The sequence below is a fragment of the Chelon labrosus genome (genome assembly GCF_963514085.1).
Source record: "Chelon labrosus genome assembly, chromosome: 17".
NCBI lineage: Eukaryota > Metazoa > Chordata > Actinopteri > Mugiliformes > Mugilidae > Chelon > Chelon labrosus.
The window spans coordinates 5,378,664-5,401,058 of NC_140350.1; positions in this window are offsets into that span (position 1 = coordinate 5,378,664).

A 22,395-nucleotide genomic window follows, 5' to 3' on the forward strand; every position below is an offset into this window, starting at 1 on the left:
TAAGTTAGTATATTTTAATTTAGTTATATAGAGTTTTCTTTGTTAATTTACAACATGTCTGAGGACAGCCTCGTCCCTTCATTATCATCCCTCCTTTGCATTCACTAGACGACCTGGTCGTTACTGGCTAAGCTGCTGTTACTGAATGGTTTCCATTAAGTCATTAGCCTTTGTGTTCGCTCGAGTGGTTTTAGGCCAGGTGTTGTTAAGCGTCTTGAGACAATTTGTATTGTTACTGACGCTATATCAATAAAATTTAATTGAATAGAAAATGTCTGTGCATTTCTTACTGTAACAAGTCAAAATGTCTGCCGGGAAAATGGCAAATCACACTGTAACAGAAATGATGCAGGTAAACCAAAACATTATTTAGGGTATGATAACTTTATCAAATCATAAGCTGGAATCTGTCAGCAATAAAAAGGCTGGCAGAATTTATTTTTTTTAAGCAAAGTCATGGCTAGTAAGTGTGTACTAAACAACCAAAAAGAAGTGGCTACAAGTGTTCCAAACCTCATAGTTGTGTATTATTTAGATGTGGATTTGACATTCCAGGGAACCTTTCACATTATTTAGTCATTTGATTTAGTGTTAATATCATAAATGTAGACACAAATTACTTTTGACTTACTTTCTTTATCTTCTAACATGACCTACATTATGAGTAGGAAGTAGTCGACAAGTGGTACATAAATGAAAGGCCTAAGGTATCTCAAGACGGTAGCCTTTATCAGTGTGTTAGCCATCATGGCACCCCACAGAACAGAATGAATACAATTTTGTTCATATCTTCATTTGGTGGTAAATATAGATATTTATATTTGGTGTAGTTTTCAAGATAGTTACACCATTTTTTTTTTTTTTTGCAAGAAGATGTTTTATACAAGATCACATAGGCTTATAATACCAACTCCAACAGATTTAAAACTTCATGAAATTAATTAATTCAACTAAGTGCACAGTAGAATAAAACTGTTATGAGACAATAAGGTAATATTGTAATTGCTGATGCTGCTATGATTACAACTTGAACTAATGGAGAGCATAAACATACTGTACAGGTATATTTGAAACTATAATAAAGCTGAAAAATACAGTAGGAGTTGTGGCCTTATAGACCTTCAAAATCCTGGCTGAGCTGTCAAGTGGAATATACACAGCCAACTAAACAACTAAATAAAATAGTGAGTGAAGAGAAACAAAGCACCCAACGCCACAACTAATCTCACAGACATTTGGCCCCCTATAGCTGTGCTGTTAGCGTCACTTTGCTCTCCAAAGCGTGTGGCGGACGCACATATACATAAACACACACACACATACACAGGGGCTATCCACACTATTCCTTATTATTTCAAGGTAAACCAACAATTCAGCTAACAGCACCCACGTGCTTAAGGCTGTTAGCCAGTGGATGTCTGATAACATAACAGCAGATAATAGCCTACGTTTCTGTTGAGGCTATAAGCATCCCAGTATGTCTGGAGGGGAGGTGAGCATAGCAGCTGGGGTGCCAGCTAACAAGCGTGTAAGTAATTGGTAGCAGTGCTGTGGAACGATCCACACACACACACAACAGCAAACAATCAGATCACAGTAGCAGAATTTGTTTGTCCTCTCCGTGGTTCCCAGCCATCAAGCAAACTTTCATACAGCGCCACTAAGAGATGTCTAGTGTGGTCCATTCAGCCTCCACATGCTTTTTGTGTCTACATGGACCCATTTCTGCAATATTACCCCCTGTAGCACAATGAACTGAAGGAAGTTTGAAGCTACTCACTTCAGTGTAGTGAATAAAATGGGTGATATGCAGTCTATAAAAATATGCAAAATAAAAGCAAATACAGTTTACAAAGTGGAATCAAGTTTTCCTTAAAACTCATGGATGTGCTGTGCAGTATCTGCTTTGACAGTACTTCTATCGCAGTGCAGGTTATTGTCTTACTTGCACACCTTTTGCTGCCAATGTTAGTCTCCGATTTTCTATTTATGTACAGTACTGTGCAAGGGTTTTTGACTTTAGTAGGAAAGTAATGCTTTCAGCTACTGCTTACATACAATCTACAACAGGAAAAAAAAAATAAAAAAAATAATGTTTGCTGTTGCTTATCCTTTACCCTCAAAACTGTGCAAAGTCTCCCCACTAGACCTGTACACAGTTCTTCAGGGTACTTAACAGGCAGGTTCCAATCACTCAACGGTTCACCACATAGCGCCCAGTCTATCATTTACCTTTTGAACAGACTGTGGGAATGGTGGGTGTGCTTGCACCACTGCAAAAGCCTACCATGGAGCTGACACAGGAAACCGGCAATTGACCGGCATTGTGAATAAGAGGGTAGGAGGGGTACCGTGTTAAGAGCCCAGGAAACAGCAGAGTAAAGGAACCTCTGTGTCTGTGGGGTGAGTCACCAATTGCGGAACACTCTCCACATGTTACAGGCGAGCTGGAGTTCCTGAGTTGTATTGGTCAAAATTTAACAACTGCCTCGTCTCTATTGGTATTTCTGATGTCTCAATATAAATCTAGTTTACAATGATACAGGATGCATACGTAATAATAATCCATATGTTCACACACTGCAGTTGAACGTGAGAGAAGCTCACATTCCCCTACCTTATTTTATGTTACTAAACTTACTGCCTGCCATAAAACTGAAATATGTACAAATGTAAGTAGGATTATACACTTATTTATGTGTAACAAAGTTTAGCTTTAAACTATGGAAATTATAACTGACCGATAAATGTTTCCCCCACTGGGCCAGTTGGTGTTATTTAAAAAAGAAGCTCAACAACAGCATGAAAAAAGCTTTTGCCCACAGTCTATAACTCAGTTTCAATGGGCGGCCAGCTCGAGGAAGAGTCCTGCTTCCAATCTTCTCCTGTTTCAGAATTAAAAAGGCCTCACTGGAAAACCTCAAAGCTTTAGAAAAGGATTTATAACCTTTTCTGATCTATGCCTCACCACAGTTCTATTAAGGCGGTCTACAGAGAGTTTGCTGGACTTCATAGCTGGGATTTTTGTCCTGGCAACTGTCAACCCTTATGTACACAAGACTATAACTTTCTAAACTATGTCCAGTCAGTTCAGTCTGTCATAGGTGGACTTCAATCAAGATTTAGACACACTTGAAAGAAAATCAAAGCAAACTAGATGCCACTAAGTACAATCTGGAGTGGCTAGACAAAAGGTTTGAATACTGCACATATACATTTTTTTTTTTTTTTTACTGTGTAAGTACTCACATACCATCACTACAGTATTTCAAGTAAAACAATTGTTGATCTTAAAATTCATGTGCATTATCTTAATAACATTCTGTGCTGTTTTACAGTACTACCCTAGGATGCCAGTGCGACCTCCGCTCTGTGGCCAGAAAGGCGACCAATACCAACTAAACAGAAACTCAAAAAACAAGGAATGTTTAGATGTCCAGACCTTGTACGTTCCAAGGGAAAATAACTCAACACAATTTAGGCAATGTTTCCTCTAGGCTGTTCAGAAGACAGGCAAGAATCAGCATGAGGGAGTCCTGGAGCACCATATGGGCCGCACAGTGGATGACTAGGCGGAGCAGTAATTGGAATCGGGGTCAGGCAGTGCCATTATTTGTTATTATTTGCCTGCATTCAGTGAATAGCTGTAACGTATTTTAGTGATTGTTATCTACTGGCTTAGCATGCCCCAAGTAAAACTGGGGTATTGTATATAGTTAAAGGATTGTTTGTACTATCTGACTGGAGACTGTCATAATTCACTTGCAATTCATGTTCCAAAAAAGGATAGAACAAGGACGGTAGGAATAACAAAAGATGTAAGTCATGCTTACCATCACATATGAAGTTTTGGAAAACAGGACATGAGGACAAAACAAAAAAACTCCAAATGTGCAGACGATTTCCTCGTCAAGCAGGACCAAGCACAACACAACTCATCTGCCACCTTCTTTTAAAGAAACGCCAACTGCCTATCCGTGCCATTTTCTAAAAATGTCCTGCTTTGCACTTACACAATGTCACACATTCACACCTGACAGTTGCCAAGTACAGCTGGAGTGTGGTGACTGATTGCCTTGCAAGAAACAAGGGATTTGAATTGTGTTACTCCCAAAATATTGTTAAGTAGATGGTTTATTAAAACAAGCAGACTTAAAACTGTCACAAGCTGGTGTATTTTGCTTTATTAACAGTAAAGTGTATAAACCATCGTCTTTACTCTGGAAGTCAGAACAACGTCCTGGCCAACACTTTTTTGTAGAAGAAAGTCTGTCTTTAGTTGCTCCTTTGGGATCTTAAAATATACACAGTACAATTATACAATTTTAGGCAATGAATATAAAAAAAGTCTTATATAAATGTGTTCTACTTTTGCCTTTGCAGTTATTCATTATAGTAACTAAGCAGGTACTGTAGCCCGCTGCCCAATGAATTATTGTGGTGGAATGTTGAACCTGGCATTCATGTGGATGTTACTTAAACATGTAGCACCCACCTAGACCACACCAGGTACCCCCACCCATAGCAATGACACTCCTTGATGGCAGCAGCCATCCCCATCAGGATGCAGCCTGACAAGGGAGACCTACACAATATTAGGAAGGTGGTCATGTTGTGCCTGATTGGCGTATGTAAACTGATATGTATACACATGCTGGAAACAAGCACATTCCTCACACTAATCCTCTCTTTTTGTTTTCCTCCAAGTTACATGGCTTCCTACAATTATTGAGCTATCCAGTATAACAGAGCGGAGCGAGGAAATGAGTGTTAATGACTGTTGTGTATGTGTCAATCAAGCCTAACACTGTTTATGAGCATGGCTTTACATATCCTCCCCATGGGAGTATCATATCGGGCCATGGATTCAGTGTATTTGCACAGTGAAAGCCTGCGTGCGCTCACTGGTGGGGATATGTCTGCTACTGCCTCTCTTGTGGCTATATCAGGGAGGAGACCATCTGTTTATATTGTCCTGACATCAACCCTGCACAATACCACAGAGGTTTACATTTTCTAAAAAACTGTATAAAATGGCTTTTGGATGCAGCATTAGTCTATTCCTTGTTATTTTAACAGTTATTGAGTTTTTTTTTCTCTTGTGATTGTTTAATAGGAAAAGTTTATCCCATAAATGTCATGTAAAATGCTTAATGCACTTATAGCATAGGGAGTGTTTAGCTGCCCTGCGGGATGGTGCTAATGCAGAACTGACGGCAACAGCTTTAATGAACAAATTCCTCATGTGCCTCTCTGGTCTTTAGCTTCTCTTACTGAATCATCAGATATACACTTGCAGATTTCTAAAGGAATTACAGTAAAATCATTACAAAAACAGAAATTAAGAATCCTTACATGGCTGCATCAAAAGCTGAAGTTGATCAATTCATTCAAGTCTGACACCAATACAGATTTTAAATACATGGAATTATCTCCTGAGATGTCAATTATGCTAAAAGAAAGTCACGTCTTCTCGCAAATGTCAAACATTTTCAGCAGCCACCGATCAAACTGTTGCCTATAAATAGAAAGGGTTGGTTTATTCCATAAGGATACACATTCCTGCAGTCACATAGTCATTATGTGACACAGTTGGTTATCTTGAGAATTTGAAATGGATGATGTCCCTACTCTTAAAAGACCTCCATTAGCCTGCCAAAAAGTGCAAAGATTGCCAAAGATGATGGAAAATGAATATCAAGTGCAATACATCATTCTTGTCTGGCTGGTGATATAGCAATCCGCTGTGGAAAATTAATTTGATTTTCACTACAGGTTGACATTGTAAGATGAGCGGCAGAGGCTCTTTCTGTATTTTCTGTCGGTACTGATCATCACAGTGCCAAGAATTTCACATTTTGAATATGTTTCATGCGTTGTGCATTTTTGCTGTTTGTTTTATTGTCTATAGTATTCCCTCAGTGTTAATTTAGCCTCAATAGTCGAGTTAATGTGAAGATCCATTTAATCTAACGGCATCTAACAGAATACATGTAAGGCTGTAAGTCGTGCTGTGTGTTTGTACATTTTGTTTGTTTGCCGTGTCATTTCACACCGTGCAGTCTGGATGAAGGGCCCCAACCTTCCCTCATTTAGTGCCGTAAAATGACAAAGGAAAAGCTTAAAATGCCAAGGAAAATGTAGCTATGCGATTTCACGGAAATGCGTACAAATGGCACACCACTTCAAGCTCAATTTGCCGTCATGCTACGCATTTTTAAGCTTTTCAAAAATGACATGCAAGAAGGTTAGGGTTAAGGACAGGGGTCTTTCATCCAGGCATGGTGTGAAATGACAAGTCAAAAACCAAAAGGCACAGTGACGACAGGTGACATGAGTTGTATTGATACATGTAGTGTGATGATACAAGGCTGCCAACCAGCTCTTTTCATTCTCCGGGTACTCTGAGGGACTTTTAGGCTGTCTTCTATGCAGCACACGTGATTTTTAAGCATAATAGTTTCACCCCTGTGCTTAACAGCTGGCTCCATGTTCTTCGTTTCAGCGTCTGGCTTTTCCATATGTTGCTTTGCATGCATCAGCTAAAACCAATTGCATGATTAATTGTAACATTTCCCTTGATAACAATTAACTATTACTTCTTTATGCAGTACTTCACTAAATTTATCAATAAACTAAACATTTTCATGATATGAACTGCTAACAAAATACAACAAAAGTCTGCATTGTTTTATATTATTTTTTTTATTTTGGTTGCAGAGTAACTGTGAGCGTTTGGGACCTTTATTAAGTATATGAAATGTCGCTCTCTTTGATTTGAGAATGCTGCTGCACTGAGGACATCTTTCTGCTTGTTCCTGTATGTCTCTGTCTCTGTCTGCTCATGTAAACACCTTGCATCTTTATCTCCTTTGTCACCATCTTTTTGTATCACAGATTGAACGTCATCCTCATCTTTCCAGTAGTTTAATAATTTAAGTCTTCAGAACTTGAAGATTCAAGAACATCCAACAGAACACTTTATTTGACTGTTTTGGCTATGTCTCACATCCTTTAGATAGAAAAAGGGAAATGAAATTCACAACATCTCACCTGCTACATGACATAGCACTAGAAAGCCTGGGACATCCTCTTCATAATACACCAGGGATTGATTAGTCCAAAACAAAAAACCAAAGAGGAGATGGTTGTGAACAAAATGATGACAACAAAGAAACAGAAATAGTTCATGTGCAGGGTGTCAGCACGGACAATTTGAAGTTTACGCTTATTTAAGAGAACGGTGAAAATGCTGTCCTGCTTTCTAAGGAATTCTCAGTGAATCTTACCATCCTTTTTATCGTTTTCCCGCAGATGCACCAAGCCCCATCAGCTGATAATTTGGAGGAGGATTGTTCTGTCACGTCACACTCCCACTTCTGGTACAGATTCATTGACCCTATGTGTTATGTTCCGATTTTAGTTATTACACTGTATAGTTCGGGTGTTGAATTGAAAGAGTTTTTTTTTTTTTTTTCTTTCACATATGGTATCCACATATTTGTGGAAAACTATATTAAATTGTATTGGAAAATAAAACAACAGATTACAGCCCCCTCAGTTCAACAGCACACGCTGCAGAAAGTCCATTTTTAGTTGTTCAGTTTGTAATTAGTTGATATTGAATTGTATGTTAAATAAGTGTTTTAGAATTGACAGTGTGTACTCTTAATTTGTAGTGGGGTTTATAATAACTTAATATTTGTTGTAATTGTCCTAAATGTCTTATATGGATAATTTTATTAAGTGTTTTCTAAAAACTGGACAAGCTTTTTGACTGTTATTTAGTACAGTCCTTTAAAAGTTAAATGGCAGTTCTAACATTTATTTTCATGTTTATACTGTTAATGTACAAAGACAGTCATTGAATATTGTACTTAGATTGTACTTCTACGATATTTAAACATAAATTGTAAACAAACACTTCGACTTATTGTTAGACATCGCTTAAATATGTTTTATGCAGTATTTTTAGAGCCTTTGTTTTCCAAAATAAAATTGTTACTTTACCCTCTTTAGCATCTTTACACTTTATTGAAGGTGTTTCATGGTCATTATAATTGAGGACAAGTCTGTCGGAGAAATCTCTAAGATGAGTTGTGTTTGTTTTTTTAACTTTAAATGCATCACTGCATAACCATTATTAAACATCTTAGTAAATTTACATTTTTATTTTATTTTAATTTTGAGGTATTTGACCTTACAGTGTACTTCTGACACAGACGTTTGTGATGAGGTTCCACATGTGATTGAATTCTGATGATGCTTCTATGTAAATCCTGTTTGTGCATGCAACGCTACACAGTGGAACAATGCACCACCTCTGCTGTGTCAGTAAAACCTTCCTACAACTCCTTTGCTTTGCTTTTCCTTTGTGCTCAACAAATACGCAATTTTAGCTGAAAGCTGTGTTGGTCTTTCAGATTTTGACTTGACAGCCACAGTTACCAAAAACTGCCATTTCTTAGACAGTGGAAACTGCCAGCTGGACGTGATTTGATATCTCTGTGTGGCCTTTGGCTTCATTTCAGATGCTTAGAGTAGTCCATGGTTGTTGAGTGCTGTGACAAGGTTTAAAGAGTGACTATTTAGCGAGCTTTGTGGTGTTCTCAGCTGACTCCTATCTCGACCTGCCTGACAGTCACTTAATGCCCAAACCGTTAATGAAGTTCTGAGGCTTTACAGAGTTACAAATTTGTGCACATGCCAAAATTACATTTCTTTTTATTCCAGCTTATTGAATACTAAGAAACAGTGCATTAACACGGCTCATTTTGTAGCCTGTGTTTGCTACATTACTTGTATTTACTTCTTTTCACTGAAAAAATAAACAAAATATGTTGCCCAAAGGTGCCAAAGCATGCACACGGTTTTATTATTTTTGTTAAAACCATCAGAGTAATTCTTGAATACGTCTAGATGCCACAATTATAGGAGTGTTTATTTGGCCCAAGGGCAACCATTCAAACCATATTAGAAGTGCAAAATTTCTAACACAGCTCTACGTATATGCAAAGCACAGTATTCAACAATTAAGAAAACAGAGAATTCGTATGAACGGAAACTATGTTTGTGTAAACTACACCAATCAGTCATAACATTATGACCACCTTCCTAATATTGTGTAGGTCTCCGTTATGCCTCCAAATCAGTTGTGACTCATCAGAGAATGGACATGGGCCTTCTGAGGGTGTCCTGTGGTGCCTGGCAACAGAATGTTGTTAGTGGGGGCCTTTGAGGGGAGGGGCCTCTGTGGATCATCCCACAGATACGTGATGAGTTTGGGATCCAGTGAATTTGGAGGCCAGGTCAACACCTTGTGCTGTTCTTCATGTTTTTTGAGTTGTTCCTAAAGTGTTTTTGTGTGTGTGCTTGTGCATCAGGCTGCATCCTGCTGGGGATGGCTGCTGCTATCAAGGAGTGTCATTGCTATGGGGTGGGGGTGCCTGGTCTGGTCTAGGTGGGTGCTACATGTCTAAGTAACATCCACATGAATGCCAGGTCCAAAGGTTTCCCAGCAGAACACTGGATTGTCACAAGATGGTCAATGTTGTATGTCCTACAGAGCAGCCTTGCAGTGACACAATGTAACAGAATATAAAGTTTAGTTTGTACTTAACGCTGACCAGTCATCAATAAACCTAAGCAATCCCTAACTTATGCATGTGCACCAAACAGATTCAGCACAACAACCACATGAACAGAAAAATGAGATCCGTTCTCACTGTGCCTGCCTATGTATGTACATGAGCGTGTTTGTGTCTGTGAAGGCAAGGTGGACTGGTCAGCTTAATGATGCCAGCAAGCTGTTATACATTACACAATCTGCCTAAAGCTGCAGCTATAACTGTAAAAATATGTGTAGGCAACAAATGCTGTTTCACTGCCAACTCTCAATTAATTTGGAAAAACTAACTTGTTGCACAGCTCGAAAAAACGCCAACAATGGAGTCTTGGCCAAAATGTGTTTCGAAAATCTAAGTATCATTTTTGTTTTTCTTATTTGCACATTTTATGATGGAAAATGCTGTGAAACGGACAATTTAATAGTGTTCATTTAGTAGTCTTTGTTTTGCACAGCACTGTGCAGGGGTCAACTAAACTTTTTTCCTCAACTCTTATCTACCTAATTAATAACCTGTCAATCATGCAGGAAAGTAGCAGTCCATATTACAAGCATTCCTTGTCACATTTACATAACTTGTAAATTACTAAACAGTAAGTGACTATTGAAGAACAAATGTTTGCACCAGGAAATAAAGCTGATAAAGGTAAAGGTTAATTATTTCATTATACAACTGACAGTGCACTTCATAGGCATGCATAGAATTAAAGAAAGCAGTTTATATATTTTAACAGATGTGAGGAGAAAACATTCTTTTGTCGAATATTTTGTATAATGGCATATTTTCTTTCATTTCCATAGAGCGCAATGTCAATCTGGTGCAGAATTGTAAAGAAAGGACTTATGCATGACACACAGTAACTGCAACACTGACATACTCAATACTTAAATACTGACATTTTTCAACCGACAGTAGCCCTTCAGCTGAAAAAGAAAAAATCTGAAATACGTGGAAAACAGTGTTCTTTTCGGTGTTCTCATGCTCTGTAGTGTTCTTTCTGTCTTATAATTGAACCTGAAAACTTCAACTGACCCATGCTTCAGCTGCATCAAAGAACAGCGGGGTGTTTTTAACAGCTGTCATTCCAGGAACATCTCTGAATTTTCGAGCTATTTATAAAATCCTTGAATTTGTCCAGATCTCAATCTTGTGGTTTTATTCAGGTTGTAGATCTTTGTTTTCTCTCATTTTGTGATTTAAATCAAGTGACTGCTGCATGACTGGATTTGAGGGTGCATCTGTGCACATAATATCTGTATCCCTGTGGTGAATCTTATCAGCAGTGGGGATTACATTATAAAGTTTGTTTGGAACCTGGTTATTTATACATGGATCTTACAGAGCAAGCTTCAGTCCCCAATATAGCACCTCCTTACAAAATCTTTCAGTGTCAGGTGTTTAGTGCAGAGTGAGAAGTGGGTGTTGTGTTTGCAGACACATACGCACTTGATATAGAAAAAAAAAATGTGAATTTGATTTAATACTGTTCACTGCTGTAACAAGGTACAGACATGCTGTGAAGATGAGTTTTTCAGCATTAACTTGTATCTGATAGCCTTGACAAACAAGTTCTTTGATAATCCTATGTTACTAAGGGCCCGTCCACACGGAAACGCAAAAACGCCGAAACGCAGAAGTTTTTCATCGTTTTGGCCTTTCGTCCACACGTATCCTGTAAACGCATTGCCCTAAAACGCACTTTTCTGAAGGGTCCCAGGGTGGAGAAATTTGAAAACGCGGCTCTTGCGTTTTCATGTGGACGGCGAATACAGGGAAAACGATGACGTCATCGCCACACTCCCGAGCAGCCTTCCACATCCCGCGAGACGTCTTGTAACAACATCAACAACAATGGCGGACTACAAGCTAGTTTTCATGCTGGAGACGATGTTGAGCCTATTAGGGTTACTAGGGCAAAATATCACGCTCCTGTGCCACCACGCTGAGCAAAAAAGGCGATTTGTAAACAGCGCTGAAGATTTGTGCGCATGCTCCGCCTCTTCCTCTTCGTTTTTGGTGAATTTCTGAAACTGAAACAGCGCCACCTATAGGCCTGGAATATGAAGTAGCGTTTTCGGTCGAGCTAAAACGGACCTGTGTGGACACAGATATTTCTTGAAACGATGATCGAAAACGGAGAGGAAAAAGATCGTTTTCGTACGTGTGGACGAGGCCTAAAAGAAAACATGCTCGAGAAATATGTCTGTGTAGGTTCTCTGTGACACAGATCACGGTCATCCAGTGTGCTTGACTTGAAGGCACCTTGAGTTCTTATTAGTTCTGGTTGTTTCACCTCTCATTCAAGACTCTTATTGGGTTCTATATGACTAATAGAGGTTTTTTGTTCTCATTCAGGGCCATCTGGTGTTAATTAATCACCCACCCAAAACAAATATGACTAAGGTTGAGATGGCAAATATGCATGTGCTCTTTTCAGACCTGCAAACTCCTCAGCGAAAAAAAGGTGACAGTGTCCCCGGGTGGGGGGGGGTGGGGGGGGGGGGTGGGCGCTCGATTTTTATTTATTTTTTTTGTGATTTTAATATGCAGATGACACATTTCTCAGCGTGACTCAACTAAATCAATGTCAAAACATCCTTGAGGTTAAGAGGGGAAGAAAGAGAGACATAGAGTGGGTTAGTATTACTATAACTCATGATCAGTGGCGGCTGGTGAATTTTTTGTGATTTTCACATACAAACGAAGCATTCTGGTGCATTCTGACAAAATAATAAAGACACAAGTTAACATTCTCTCCCTGTGTCTGTATGTGTGTTTGTGAGAAAGTGAGAGAGAGAGACAGAGAGAGGGAATGTGATTCTAAAATGGGTGAGTGTGTTACGGCCAATCTATTGTGTTGGTAACTTCACTCATAAATCTATCTACAGTCAAATACGATAAAATACCAATATAATATGTGCAACCTTTTATGTGCCCAACGCACACGACAACATCCGTAATGAATATTCAGGTTAGCTCAGAATTCGAGTAGTAGCCGTATATCGCGGAACTCAGGGCCGAGTACCCGGCTAACAATAAGCCTAGCTAACGTTACTAACGTTAAGGTTACAACCTCCGCTTGTCTTGCAAGCTAGCATTAGCCATTTAGCTCGAAGCATAGGCTAACTTTATGCAAGGTCTACGTTCGTGCAGTACTCGGCGTTGACTCGGTCTTAAAAATACAGGAGCAAGTGCTAAGATTCCGATTGGCCCAGAGAAATGTCAATTATAAGAATGATCCAATAATGTTTTCGCAATTCTAGCCCGCATGGCATGCAGATAAAGGGCAGCCCCAGACCAAGTTTTCCAAGTTTCCATCCTCCTCAATATGCACAGCACAGTGCAAAAAAAGGCCAACTTGTTTTCCTCGACATAATTCCTTGGGAACTATTAAACTATTAGAATGAACTGTGGTTCTAGAGCACTGAGGTGGAATAAGAAGCTGTCATTCAAACTGCTGAGCGGTGAGTAAGCTGGAACTTGTCAAGAAAATACTTTTTGAAGAAAGTTATTGGAAATAGTCAGTTTACCTGAATATCAAAGACGTATGATGAGTTTTAAGTTTATTATCAAGGCATTTGTCAAACAGGTGTTGCAGGTCGTTTTATGGTGTGCCCCTAAACTTTCAGTAAGGGTGGTCCTAGTAAAACTAGTAAAACTTAATTGTGCATACATTTAAGCTTCGGTTTCATGGAGGTCTCGGTTTCCGGTTTTACAGCAGCATATTGAAAGTATAGAATGCAGTGTGCATTTGTGTGAGACTCTTAAAGAGTAGCCAAGAAAAATAATGAAAATTCATCTTCAGCTTGCCTTAATAACTGCACACATTACGGCTGAACAAGCGCGCTGCTTTGTTGCGAGTTGAAATGTATGATGAAAGAGACAATTAGTACTTACACAATCAGAGGGAAACATATCAGCAAGCCCAAAAGAGCGGAGAATGATTGGAGGATTTATTTTCGTCATTAGAGGCCGGCAAATTAAATTAGCCCTTTAGAGCAGTCCTTCTGAGCACCTCAGAACCTAGTTCTTATTCAACAGACAACATGTAAAGGTCTAATCATGCCAGTCCCACTGCCTGCAGTCAGGGAGAGCCACTCCATTCACATGGCTCTTAAACTGCATCTGTGACACTAGAATCCCCAGGGCGTGCTCTCCACAGATGCTGCTGCCAAACTAGCTCTCCCATCTCCATTCCCTATTTGGAAGGAAGAGATATGCAAAGAAAAAAGAACAGCCTTCTTTATATCCTTGACAGCTCATTACCACGGAAACAACCCTGGGCTGGCATCACTGGCCAGCCACCCTCACTGGAGGAAAGAGACAATAAAAAAAGGGAGTGCTGAAAATGAGAGTGCAATATTACATACACTAACTGGACCTCTAATTAAAAGATGCTGAGTGTAGTGGTATGTTATATTGTAGGTACCATTAGCTTCCATGAGTGTGGCATTAACACTCAAAATATAGCAAAGGGCAAAACCAGGTGCAGGAGAGAGCGTCTGACATATTAGATAAACATGACAAATTTTGCATAAGCAGTATCACTTTCCGTGTCCTATTATGGTTTGGCATTCTCACCATATTAAATTGTTTTGTTCTTTGTTCGGTGTAGAAACAGAGTAACAGGGGAGATAGGGAGTAGGATAGAAATGTGGGAAAGCTTTAGCTGGATTCGTTCCTAATAAAGGGGGAGAATGGGTTCCAGGGAACTTTAACAATGGCCGTGCCTGGGCAAACAATGAAAAATCTGTTTAATTAACCATGTTCAGGAAGCCCAAGCGTATAGCAAGCATCAGCAGAAACAACTTTAATACCTCGTGTTTGTAGCCAGAACTCCTTTAACATGGAGCCGGGTCAGATTTAATTTTGTTTTTATAAAAATGCTCTTTACAATCTGTATTGTGTTCTCACAATACATTAATCAAAATGTGGCATGTGACAAAACAGAAGACGACAAAGAATCTACAACGTAAAGTATGTTTAGACTAGTGGATTTTTTGATGGTTTATTTATTATAGTTATAATAATAACTCTTAATACTTTGAGAGCTTCTGCACTTATCTTTAAGGCATTAGCCTATCCTTTAAATTTTTATTGTAGTTCTTCTTTCAGTAATGCTTTAGTTTGATAAACCTCTACCATTAGGGTTTATAAGGACACTGTAGAGATGCGGTCCCAGGCATGAATCATCCAGGTTAAAAACTATATTGACAATCGTGACCTTGTGCTTGGAGGAGTTACTGCTCTAGGTTAATGTGCACTTGATGTGAAATGCCTGAAATCATTTTTGAAGCAAACAGTGGAAGACTCACAAAGAACTTCTGTCTGCCATTGGACTCTGCCAGGATCCAGTTTTAGCGTTGAGACTTCAGAAAACAGTCGTGTCTGCTTCTTGTGGAACTAGGTCAGTCTTTTAAGATTAACACGCGCAGAAAAGATTTTCTTCACAGCTTTCAGCAAACAAACCACAGATGCACAATTTGTTTTGTTCACATTTTAAACAACACTCCTTGAGTGAAATCTGTAATTACTCATCTACTTCATGAAGCAACAGGACTGGAAATGTGTTGTTGCGTTGCCATATTTTATAGCATGGGTGAACTATGCTTAGCTGGTGCTGTCGATCAATCAATGTTGCATTCAATAACATGCGGGCAATTGGGAAAACAAACTGGGAAAAAAAAGCCTTCTATCTGTAATAAAAATCCAAGACCACAACAAATGTTAACAACTGGTGCTTAAGTCTAATCTAATTACACAAACTCTCACTCCACATTAATTTTATGTCACACACAATTTCAGGTTACTATCACAACTCTGTTCTACTGAAGTCCTTGCAGAAAGAACCAAGCAGTTTCTGTGTTGCAAACTGGGCATCCACAAAGTTGCCCCATATGGCTCAAAGAGGATTTCATGTTGGCTTCGACCTAAAACTAGTCCATCTACTACAATGCATATTTATATGTTAATGCATATGTAAATCTCATCTATGTTTATCCATTTCATGCAAACATAACAATGTTTGTAGTCGAGTATATGCAAACTCTCTAGAAATCATACAATTCATCATGACGGCTGGTGTAATTGGTGTGATTACAAGATAAGGATGATGATGTGTGTATTTATGGGTCACAAAATGTTTCTTGCAAATACTCATGCAAAACACACAGTACAGTCTAAAGTAGGACTGGCCGGTACAGCAAATCAATCTGATTAATTCAAGTTAATGTCTACTTTGCCAAGTTTCTTCTCTTTTATTCTCCCTGTTATTCAAATGCCAGCTAGTTCTCTGTAGATGTTGTGATGTTTCCTTTGAGTCAATGGCCCACGCGCTTTGCCACAAGTTGGGATAATATCTGCCGCTGAAGGCAAGGAAATAATACCAAACAAAGGCAGTCACTTTATTAAGCTCATTTAGAAATGGTTCAGTTTTGCAATGTCCGACCTAGAACAGGACACTGGGCTGTGTGCAGTTAATGCATTAAAACTAAAAGTAGTATGACGAACCTTTGACAGCACCAGAAACCAAAGCACACGGTGGAATGGGAGAAATGTGTTCCTCTGTGGGTTTCAGACGCTAGCTCCAACCCAGCTCCAAAACCCCAACTGAACTGCAGCCACATTTTCCAGTGTCACACCGCATGACGAGACAAGGCAGTGCCGGAAGGTAAATACAGAAGTGCTGGCATTTCATATCAAGAAAGAAATGGTACTTGCTTACACCGTCGAGAAGCATATTTGTAAAAGCGTTGAAACCAATCAATTGCAGGTGTGAATCAATGAGCTAGCTATTGCTCTGTCTGAGCATCAAAACACTAGAGAAGACTGCGGTACAGCAGGAGAAGGCATTCCTTTACGTGACAACAAATAGCTGGAGCCACCATGAGTTCATTTTACTGATGAGGGCTACAAGTGATGCAGTTGTTATGTTGTCATAGCAACACTTTATTAAAGAAGACTGCTCACGTAAGGCTACAAAACCGCACACAGTGGTGGAAGGGAGTACACTGGAGACTTTGTTAATGAGTTCAAGACTCAACCTGCTTGTTAAATTTTGTTCATTGTGAATGTTTTTCCACTACTTGCCTAGCAGTAGGACGTTATTTTATTTTAAAATGTTTTTTTGATATTCGTCTTTTTTGTTGACACTAAATATTATATGTGCCATATAGTTTTAATAAAGGAAACTATTTTTGAATTCATACTGACAGAAAAAAAAAAAATCAAATAACATCATGAGCTCCACATAATATTGAAAAAAATATATAGATTTTTTAATAACAATATGTATATATTTGGTAGTCTACAAGAAGAAAGTGAAGAGAAATACTCTGAGTCAGAGCAAGACTTTTATAGGAATCCAAAAACAGACCATTAATTTCATTTCAAAGACATGCACCATTGTGGAATTTCAAGGCCGCCAACAATAATCAGTAATTATCTATTAGATAACTAATGAATAGTCTTCATTTTGCCAAATATGTACTTTTGGAATGACAGGTTAATTGTCCAAATAGATCAAAGGTTAGAGACCCTCCAGCATCCCATAGAATATCTAAAAATGAATGTATTGTAATCCTCTTTGTAGATGTGTCATCTTGCTTTTTTTATAAAAAAAAAAATAATATATATATATATATATATATATATATATGTAGATTAATTAACATCATATCCATATAAAACCTTACTGACAGGCACGTACAGGCTACAATTCCAATAACATTATATACTGTGATACTCAGAGCCTCTGAACTTTAGTTTATAAAGATGCTGGATAACACCCACGTGGCACTATTCATGCTCTCCTTTGTCTTAAGCCTTGTGCTGCAGATGTGAAGAGTCACGTTGGTTAACATCTATGTTTAAAATATATAGTTATCAGGCTCAACTGTCATTTATAATTAGTTTGTAGATAAAGAGGCTGCAGCACATTGACTGTGTGGGGAGCAATGGAAGATGACACATTTCTGCAAATCAAGGTACTGCTTGTTCAACAGGTGTTGGATAAATTGCACATAATGTACTGTCTCTCTCGCTGGTGGATTTTGGTAACTTACAGGGATAACCAGTGCTGTCGTTGTCAACGTGAGCGATAATCTCAAGTCCGTCAGACTCACTCCACTCCGTGCCCTCATGCTCTGCCGTGTGTGAAGAGGCAAGCAGCGAAGCAGGGGACAGAGGACAGAGGACAAGACTCACCACCCAGAGTCAGGTAGGTTTAGAGTGATCATAGTTTGTAGGTCGACATTATCCAACGTAATTATTATCTGAAATTCCCTTTCAGAACAATGACAATGAAAAATATTTCCTTGCTTATCAGTCACGAATACACTGTGGATTCCTAATTATACAGGACCAAAATCAAGTATCTGAAACATGCCAAATATGTCTAACAATGACCAAAGATTACAAAGTCTCTTACACTAAATGTCTTGACTTTCTGAGTTTCCTTGTTAATTCAAAATAGATTTTAGTGATTTTGTTAATTGGTTCCTGCTACGTAGCTGTTTCAAGTCTCTACGAAATTATGACAAAAAATGTGAACTATTCCTTCCAACTGGTCTTACAAGTCAGTAAGGAGGACTCCTTTTGTCACCAGGGCCAAACACACACACTGAGGAAAAATAAGGTCCCCGACAGAGTGACAGCACAACTGAAGCAGAGCAGGCAGCAGAGAGTTAAAAAATATGAAAACATTTAGTTTGTTGTTTTTATTTTTTGTGTGGTTTCCTCCAGATCGTGGCAGATGACACACCCCTCACAGTGCATCAGCTAGCCTGAGGGGTTTGTCTGAAAACTGGGAAAGGAGATTTCTCCAGGTAGTTGAGCAGGAAACAAGACAGAAAAACAAGACAATGCTGAAGAGTGGAGCTGCATAGAGCAATAAGTAAAGCAAGAGCACAACTTTGCTCCTGGCTAAGAGTGAGGGACAGGGAGGTTTAATCTTGTTTCAGCCCCAACAAGATCACCCTGCCTGCTGTGACTCTATTTGATCATCACTGTACAATAGTGGATACATGAAGAAACTCACATGTTGCCTGTATTAGTAACTGATATTTGATGTGTGGAATAGGCCAGCATCTGCCATTATCAACTATGTAAATCAGACACAAGCTAAAATAGTAAAAATGAACCATAGTTGGATCACACTGGGCTGATGAAGAACTGCGGCTCTGGATGCAGAGTATTAAGGACATGTCAACAATCTGGATGTCATAAATATACTGAAAGCTTTTGTGAAGTTTCTGCTGTTCCAGGCAAAATGGTGATGGAGCAAATCAAAATGCTGGAGGGGTAGAACCAAAACATCCAGAACCTCTCAGGAGTAAGGGCAGAGGTGACTACCATTTTATCATGCTAACCATGCTGGGCAGTAACTGCTGAAACCGTACTGCAGGTAAGGGATGACCAGAGGTGTAGAGATGAGTATTGGCAGGTACATGGCCTACACCCACCTCAAGTACCCTGGAAATCCTACACCAAGTCTAGGGAGAAGCACATACACAGATTTGCTACCTCTAGCTAAATGCTGACTTTCTGCATCAGGCCTGAATTTATACACTACTCTATCTCATTTTTGTAGGTTTGTTGTCAGCAGCTTAACTATCTAGAGTGCAGCCGTTGGCTAGCAGTGTCAGCAATGTGATGCACGTCTTCACCCTTCATATTGCAAAACTGCCTCCCATATTTATGAACCAAATGTCACGAACTGATGACTGAATTCAACAGTAAAAGTCTATCCTGTTGGCACGACGCTTTACCTGCCAAAGGGGCATGCTCGGTAAATAGCAGGCGCAAACATCTAGCTGTCTTATTTTAATTAGTCTCGCAAATGTGGTGGCAAGTTTTTCATCCTTTTTTCTTTTTTTTTTTTTTAAAAAGGCAGAGGAATGCCTAAAATTACCTTCCTTGTGAGGTATTACATTTTGCAATGGGGTTCAGGTTCAGAAATCAATAGTCTGTATCTGATATGAAATCATACAATTCAGTTGTTGGGTTTTAAATATTCATTTGAAAGTTCAGAGTGCACTTGAAACTTTGCTCTGATGTGGAAGCTGAAAGTATAATTCTGATGTCTTTGAGATGATGGATGCTGTGTATTGTTGTTGGTGGTGTCTGATGTCGCATGGCTCAAGACAATCTTTTATCTTTTGGCATTTTTGTACACTAGCCCTTTATACTGTGGAAATGGCAGGAAAGGAGACAGTCAATTTATCTCTTTGACCACACAAGTGTGTGTTGTTAAATTCCCCAGACTGGTAAGTGAGTGACAAGAATGCTTCTGCAAAACAAGCCCACAAGCTTGTAATCAATGTATAGCCTTTTTCTATTCAATTACAGTCTGTGCAGGTCTTCACCACAAGGTATGTTACAACATAAAGGACTCATTAAAATGCAAAACAGTAGCAAGAAACGGCCTGTGTTTGTGTTGGTATGTAATATTCAATATATACTATAAATTATGACCTACCGTTGCAAGAAAGAGCATGTGAACCCTTTGGGTTTACTTGGATTTCTGCATAAATTGGTAATAAAATCTGTTCTGATCTTCATTTAAGTCACAACAATAGACAAACACAGTCTACTTAAACTAATACCGCACAAAAAATTATATGTTTTCCTGTTCTTATTGAACACAACATCTAAACGACATGGTGCAAAAAGTATGTGAAGCACTAGGCTAATGACTCTCCAAGAGCTAATTGGAGACAGGAGTCAGCCAACCTGCAGTCCAATGAATGTGATGAGATTGGAGGTGTTGGTTAAAGCTGCCCTGGCCTATAAAAAACACTTGACTTGCATGAAACTGGAAAGTGTTGCAAAGTATCTCTGTGTCCACGGTAAGACAGATTGTTTAAAAGTTCAGCACGGTTACTACTGTCACTAGGCGTGGACGACTGCAAGAGCACAGCACAGAATGCTCAATGAGGTGAAGAAGAAACCTAGAGTGTCAGCTAAAGACTTGCAGAAATCTCTGGCACATGCTAACATTTTTGTTGACAAATCTACAATAAGTAAAATATTTAACAAAAATGGGAGTTCATGGGAGGACACCACGGAGGAAGTTACTGCTGTCCAAAAAAAACCCATTGCTGCACGTGGAGCACCTGGATGTTCCACAGCACTACCGGCAAAATATTCTGTGGACAGATGAAACCAAAATTAAGTTGTTTGGACACACAACGCTATGTGTGGAGGAAAAAGTGGAACAGCACACCAACATCAAAACCTCACCCCAACTGTGAAATATGGTAAAGGAGGCATCATGGTTTGGGGCTGCTTTACTGCCTCAGGGCCTGGACGGATTGCTGTCATCAATGAAAAAATGAAATACCAAGTTTATCAAGACATTTTGCAGGAAAACTTAAGACCATCTGTCTGCCAACTGAAGCTCAACAGAGGATGGGTGATGCAACAGGACAACAACCCAAAGCATAGAAGTAAATCAACAACAGAATGGCTTCAACAGAAGAAAGTACGCCTTCTGGAGTGGCCCAGTCAGATTCCTGACCTCAGCCCGATTGAGATGCTGTGGCATGACCTCAAGAAAGTGATTCACACGAGACATCCCAAGAATATTGCTGAACTGAAACAGTTTTGTAAAGAGGAATGGTCCAAAATTCCTCCTGACTGTTGTGCAGGTCTGATGTGCAACTACAGGAAACGTTTGGTTGAGGTTATTGATGTCAAAGGAGGGTCAACCAGTTATTAAATCCAAAGGTTCACATACTTTTTCCACCCTGCACTGTGAATGTTTACATGTTGTGTTCAATAAAAACATGACAACATCATTTTTTGTGCAGTATTAATTTAAGCAGACTGTGTTTGTCTATTGTTGTGACTTAGATGAAGATCATAACACATTTTATGACCAATTTATGCAGAAATCCAAGTAATCCCAAAGGGTTCACATAATCTTTCCTGCAACTGTCTGCAATATCTGTCTAAAACTAAAACACACTACTGTCGTTTCAATAAAGAAGTCAGGCAATAACTGGCCTTTTTTCCATCATTTTGTGAGTGACTGGACTGGAGGTTTGAGGTGTACAGCTCACCGTGGCTGCTCCTTCTTCTTCAGTTACTCCATGCATTATTGCAAACTTCTAAGATTTTGTTTTTTGGTTAATGATAGCAGTAGGACCTAAGCTCATTTACAACTGAATTACATTTCCTTTGATTGCTTCATTATTAAGTTCATGTCCCGCATTACCAGTTAAATGCTTTTAATGTGAAGCTGCAGCAGTACACAGCAAATGCTGTGGAGTGAAAATTCTGGTGTTGGCGAAATTTTAGCCGAAGTAGAGTTAATAATACTCTTTGTAGAGTTAAATGTGTTACATATAACTCTCCGAGGACAAATAGTTGGTGTTAAAATGGAGTGTCAGAATGGAGTGTTTGTGAATTAACTCAGTCAGTGTAACACATTTAACTATTTTTCATCATTTCTATGATGAGCTCTGAACCAGGATGACACCTAAGGTGTTATGGTGCATTCTATTTGTCTTGTAAGCGCGACTTGCAACTCGGGAGTGACGTCACATCCGTGTCGGAAAACAAGTTACAGCGGGTTTTTGCGTTCTGTTTTGTACACAACACGACAGGTCGGAGAAAAGATGTTTATAGTGTTTATCTCATTTACAGTGCAACCACGGCGGATTTCACATGTTCATTACATATTACACAAACATATTTCACAGTTCGATATCTGAATATTCGGTTTTGATTAACGTTATTGTTGTCATAGCAACATGGAGCGTCTCTA